Source organism: Schistocerca serialis, chromosome 2 (assembly GCF_023864345.2).
Source record: "Schistocerca serialis cubense isolate TAMUIC-IGC-003099 chromosome 2, iqSchSeri2.2, whole genome shotgun sequence".
Lineage (NCBI taxonomy): Eukaryota > Metazoa > Arthropoda > Insecta > Orthoptera > Acrididae > Schistocerca > Schistocerca serialis.
In genome coordinates this window covers 795,283,492-795,289,491 of record NC_064639.1, presented here as the reverse complement: position 1 = coordinate 795,289,491, position 6,000 = coordinate 795,283,492, and positions in this window count along the sequence as shown.

Sequence of the window (6,000 nt, the reverse complement as noted above, 5' to 3'; positions counted from 1 at the left end):
AAGAATCGTGACCATTCTTGCCGATACGTCTTCCAGGAAATCTTAGGTTTAGATGATGTGTCACCAGGCGACTAGAATGTGCAAGGGTCCTGTCGTGCTAGCAGAACATAAACGGCCAAAGGAGTCTCCTCCAGTAATGCTGGAAGTGTGGATACCGGCGACCTGTAAGGCGACACGGTAGCACAGCAAGCGAAATCAACTGATCGCACCACAAATTCTGCAGAGAGGCGTTCTGGAAACTGTGTCCGTCAATGCATTTAGCTTTTGTCGGGTCATTGATGTGAGTTAGGAGTGTTATTGATATTGCCGCTTGTAACAGTGGCTTCGCCAGTTAACACTAGTAATGGGGTTACTCGGCGATTTGCAATTAGCCTACGAAAAAATTCTACTTGCCCATCTTCACCTCCTTCTCTGGGTGTTGAATGCACTGTAAATGATGAGAATAGAAGCCGTGCATGCGTATTGGCCGCCATATTGTTGTGTGTGGAACACTGCTGTGATCTAAAAATTCTGATTTATTGCACATTCGCAACGTACATACTGCTGCCACGTATTCAAAAATCTTAGATTATTACCCCTTTAAGTACGAATGGGTCTGACCTGAAACCACCATTTTATTAATTTTCTTTTGAGGAACCAGTGCCTTTCGCATGAAACCGTCGATGATTCTGGAAGGTACGTTTGCGAATGCAGTCCGTTTTATCAGTCACTTATTGGCATTGAAATCAATTGTTGGCGCGTAGATAACGCTGCCTGATTGTAAGAGATTGCAAAGTGCGGTTTTTGAGAGTGCCAATATCGAGTAGATCATTGACAGTGAAAGCAAGTATATCTCAAGTTATTGTAACGTAACGTAAATTTAGTTTGTATTACTGCTTTTATGAGTTGTTCCAAAATCACACTACTGAGGCAGTATATAGTTTTGATACAAAATTTGTTAAATATTAGGCCCAGTTTTGCTTGTAATTAGGACTATAATTTGTTTTGATCATTATGATTTCATCAAAGTTTCGAGATGTTCTATTGTGCTTTGGAAAAATGCGAATTTGCATTCAAATATATGAAATAAAATGATGGGCGGCGGGAAATTGCGTGTCCCAGTAGTTCCAAAACTACCTCCATAAAACTATTGATTGTTTACTTTTTGCCAATTATTTCTTCTTGTATTCCTTGCTTACTTTTGTGAAAAATTTTAAATTTTTTTTCCATGTTGTTGGGCCTCAAAGGGTTAAATTAAGCAAACATGGCCGGAAATATAAGTTAATTATAACATTACTCTTATTCTTTTCCCTTTGGAGTATTGATAAAGATCAGCGGCATGTTAACACAGCGAAATTCAACTTCTCGCGAGAAATGGGTGCCGGGTCGTCATTAGCTGAGTTAACCGCGCGAGATGGGCCGTTCACAAACGGCAACGCTCCTCGTTGAACATGAAACAAATAGAAAAAATTGGCCAGATGCTAGTGGGACTTGTCCACCGAGACTTCTGTACTAACTTAATTATGTATATGGACAGTTAATCCATTCCGGGGGTCAAGAATCGCGACCATTTTTGACTATTATTAATACTGGCAAGATATCGGGACCAGGTATTACAAGATTTTCGAGAATCTTTAATTTCAATAATGTAAATGTGACAAAATCACGCAGGAGGCAGGCAATTATTTTTATAATAATTAGTAGTTCTTCGTTCAGGCTGATCTAGTCGCAATGGTAACAGTCAAACATCAGGCAAAGGTATGACTTTATTGCTCATATGACGCGTTTCAGAATTGAAACACCATGCTCATACGACGCGCTTCAGAATTGCAAAGCCATATCTACGCACAGTAATCACTCCTGGATGTCTAATGATGGATTATTTCCGAAACGCGTCATATGAGCAGTAAAGTCATTGCTTACATGACGTTTGACTTTTACCATTGCAACCCAATCAGCCTGAATGCAAAACTACTGATTGTTTTAACTCAAGTTTGACGTAGGCTAACAAAAAACAAAATATTTTTTCCTATGTTGTAATTACAAATTAACAATTTTCGAATTTTTTCCTTTACTTTTACTGTGCAACCTTGCTTTTGCCAAATTTCATCGGTATAGATCAACGGGAAGTACCCTACAGGTTTTGATGAGCGAGTTTGCGAGTATCAAAATATGTGACAGAAATGGCCGTACCTTTTGCATGCATTGACTTAAAAAGTAACGTTTATTATATCGCCAAGGGACCATTGACCTTATACCCGTTCCTGAGAAAAAGGGGTCATAACAGATGGACGAACAGACAGGGCGTCAGATAAGAAATGACAAAAAATGTTATTGTGATATAATTACAAATTTACAGTTTTCGGATTTTTTCCTTTGGTTGTACTGTGAAACCTTCCCTTTTCCCAAATTTCGTGATTTTGACGGGTGAATTTGCGACTGTTAAAATATATTACATAAATGACCATATCTTTTGACTACATTGACTCAGAAGCTTCAATTTTTTACACCGTCAAGGGAGTGTAGGCGTTAGTATGTGACATAAATTTCAACTTGATACCTGCACCTGTTCTTGAGGAAAGGGTTTTCTTAACAGTTGGACAAAAAACTCAAATGGCTCTGAGCGCTATGGGAGTTAACATCTGTCATCGGTCCCCTAGAACTTAGAACTACTTAAAGCTAACAAACCTTAGGACATCACATACATTCATGCCCGAGGCAGGATTCGAACCTGCTACCGTAGTGGTCGCCAGGTTCCAGACTGAAGTGCCCAGAACCGCTCGGCCACATCGGCCGGCTAGACGGACAACAATGCAGTTCAGTATGCGTTCCGTTTTTACCGATCGAGGCACGGAAACCGAAAACACAAATGTACGGTAGTATTTTGAACATAACCCTTGAAATAACAAAATTAGTTATTCTGAACTGAAACAAATTGCGTAACTCATTTCACCACATATCGCGAATTCGGCATTACCTGTAAGTGGTACAGCACCGAAGATTGAAACACTAGAGTTTAAAGGTAATGCAAGCATGTTTTAATGACACAAGTGTAAACCCAGACCGCGCTAGAGGCTGGAGCACTGGTCGGCACATTGGCAGTGTTAGCGTCGCCTCTCCCCAGAAGGGCTGCAGCCGGCCGCAGACACAGACGCGCCGCTAATTGGACGCGGGCGAGCGCAGCTCGGCGCGGCGGAGCCGGAAAACCAGAGGCCGGCCCTTCGGAATCCGCGCGCTCTGATCCAATCATCTGATTACGGTTGGTTTCGTTAGCCGGCGAGCTTAATCAGCTCAAATTTAATTAGCGCCCGTGATTTACGGCGAACTACTTCCGCGGCGCCGCCTTCCCGACTTTTCCCGAGTCGTCGCGTTTTCTCTAAAAAGCGAATAATAAACAGCGGGATTTGCATTAGTAATAGTCGGGTCTGCTCGCGGGAAGCTGCTGATTGAATATTAGCGGAAGCTCGGAGTTAATCACCGTCAGAGTTCGTGACTCATTATCGCGGGCACGGATCGCCGCAGTGTCTTTATTCTCCGACACCGGCTATTAGGCGTATTCGCGCTGCTGCGAGCACGGCGGTGTTAGATAAACGGAGGGCGCGTGAACCGTGCCTTTAAATACGGCTGGGCGGTGCTCCGAAGGTTTGCCTTATCTTGTCGGTGTAACACCTTGAGAACTTAATGTTTGCGGATGGCGGCTGCAACGAGCGTGCGTGCTTTGAGATGCGGGATCCGCTACGTCCAAACTCTGTTTGGTGGAAAGATCGCGGCGTCAACAGTTACGTAACAGATTGATCTATTCCTTTGTCCTGGTCCCTGCAGGCGTGGAGATCTGTTTTCTAATTTTCTACTGTGCGCAAGAGAACATACCAAGTTTAATGCCCTAAAAGCCTGGTCTTCACTAAAGTGTAGACTCTGAAAAACTGGCTCATATATATATATATATATATATATATATATATATATATATATATATGAGTGTGAGTGAAAGAGAGAGAGAGAGAGAGAGAGAGAGAGAGAGAGAGAGAGTGAGATAAATTGGAAATTTAGTGAGTTCTATGGGACCAAACTGCTGAGGTCATTGGTCCCTAAGCTCACACAATACTTAATCTAACTTAAACTTACTTACGCTAAGGACAACACACACACACACACACACACACACACACACACACACACACACACACACACATTCCTGAGGGAGGACTCGAACCTCCGACGGAGGAGCCGCGCGAACCGTGACAAGGCGCCAAAGACCGCGCGGCTACCACGGGGCGCTGAGAGAGAGAGAGAGAGAGAGAGAGAGAGAGAGAGAGAGGAGGCGGGGGTGGGGGGGAGTAGAGGAGGTGGTTGCATGGAAAGACCATTCGTATAAATTATTCATTGTTCGCACCAGAGACAATCCGAATCACAGTCGAATCGTCAGTTACATAATAAACACCGTGGTTGGCCGGCAACAAAATGTACTTCGTCTCTTGTGATGAAGGCTAACTGTCTGAATCGGTTTACTAATGATCACGATGATAGCACAAATTGCTGTTTTTTGCACGTTTTATATCGATTGCCCAGTTAAGAAGCTGATGTACTGATGCAACCATCCTCTTCTTCGATATCGTCTAATTTTTGTGATTGGTCTCTTGGTCAGTCCTCCTTTCGTACCTTCTATCTCCTCGCCTCACCCTCTGACCGGCAGTAAGGGCATTGGGCCACTAAAATAGACATAATTGTTCAGGTTTTCGCGGTGTGACTGATTCATGGTGTGCTTTCGGGTGTTCAGCCACGTTATTGTTTTCATTTTTCTGCACGATGTTTCGACGACCGGCCCAGTCGTCATTTTCAGATCTTAAGGAGCTGCGAGCTTTTTAGGTCTAGCCAGCTCGCATCACTGAAGAAGACGACTATCAGATGTCGAAACACTGTACAGACAAACTAAATTAATAACTGGGTTGAACGCCAGGAAGCACTCCTGAAACAGGCGTTATAAAGCAAGAAATAGCAATGCACTGCACGCGAATGTGATCATCCGTCTACCACCAGTCCACCTGGCGCAGTGGTAACATGCTGAGCTATCTAATCCGTTTGAAGGTACGCGTCAAAACACAAGGGGAAACAAGTGCTCAAATAACGGTTAGGTTGAATTTGGAAGAGATGGCAAGTTCCTTAAAGTGAAAAATAAGAGGAGTGGCATGAAAGTGTCATGACGTTCTTGGTGAGGAAGGAATTGTGGTAATATACAGATTTGGCGTCAAATGTCATTTGGTCTTTTAGGAATGATAGTTACTTGGCTTCGTCTATCTTCATCACAGTCCAAGAAGTTAGCTTTTAGACTAAGCAGCACTGAAAGTCTCCATCGGATTCATAGTGTGTTGAGCGCATGTTCTACGACTGACATTGACAGTGAAGTAATTTTCGCACTCCTTCAGGTTATATTGTTAGCACTAAAGAAGCTAAAAGTTCGACATAGGGGTTTCGTAGTTTTTTTAATTACATCGATTTTAATTTACAATTTTCTTACGTTTTTCGAATTCTGAATGTAGTCACTGGACATGATGCTTAAAACTGCATTTTTCGCTGCAGTGTTCTCCAAGCAATACAAAGACAAGGCGTGTTGCCAAAAGTGCCCACGACGAGACAGCATCCTAAATGGGAGCCGCTGCTCGTGTTTCAGCCGGTAATTTGGGGACATTAACCCCAGAGGAGGCACAAACAGCTACTGTGTTGCGTTGCGTTGAGTTGCCTCGCGTTGGACAACTTCCGCGTCGCAGGTCAGGTCGGTACGTAATTTGGACAAGCAGCCTCCGCAAGGACTCCTGCGTCTCGTGGGAGAAGATTCTCAATTGTTCCGCAGTCATAACCACGCAGCGCCTAATTAACACCTAGACTTAGTTACGTGCAGTACATTTTCTTCAAAAATTAGTCAGATAAACCACTGAATAAAAGTGCTTAATTTGTGTCAGTAGGCGAGACACTGTAACATACTCTTTTTAGAGTTGATTCGGCAACATAAATACGATAAATGAT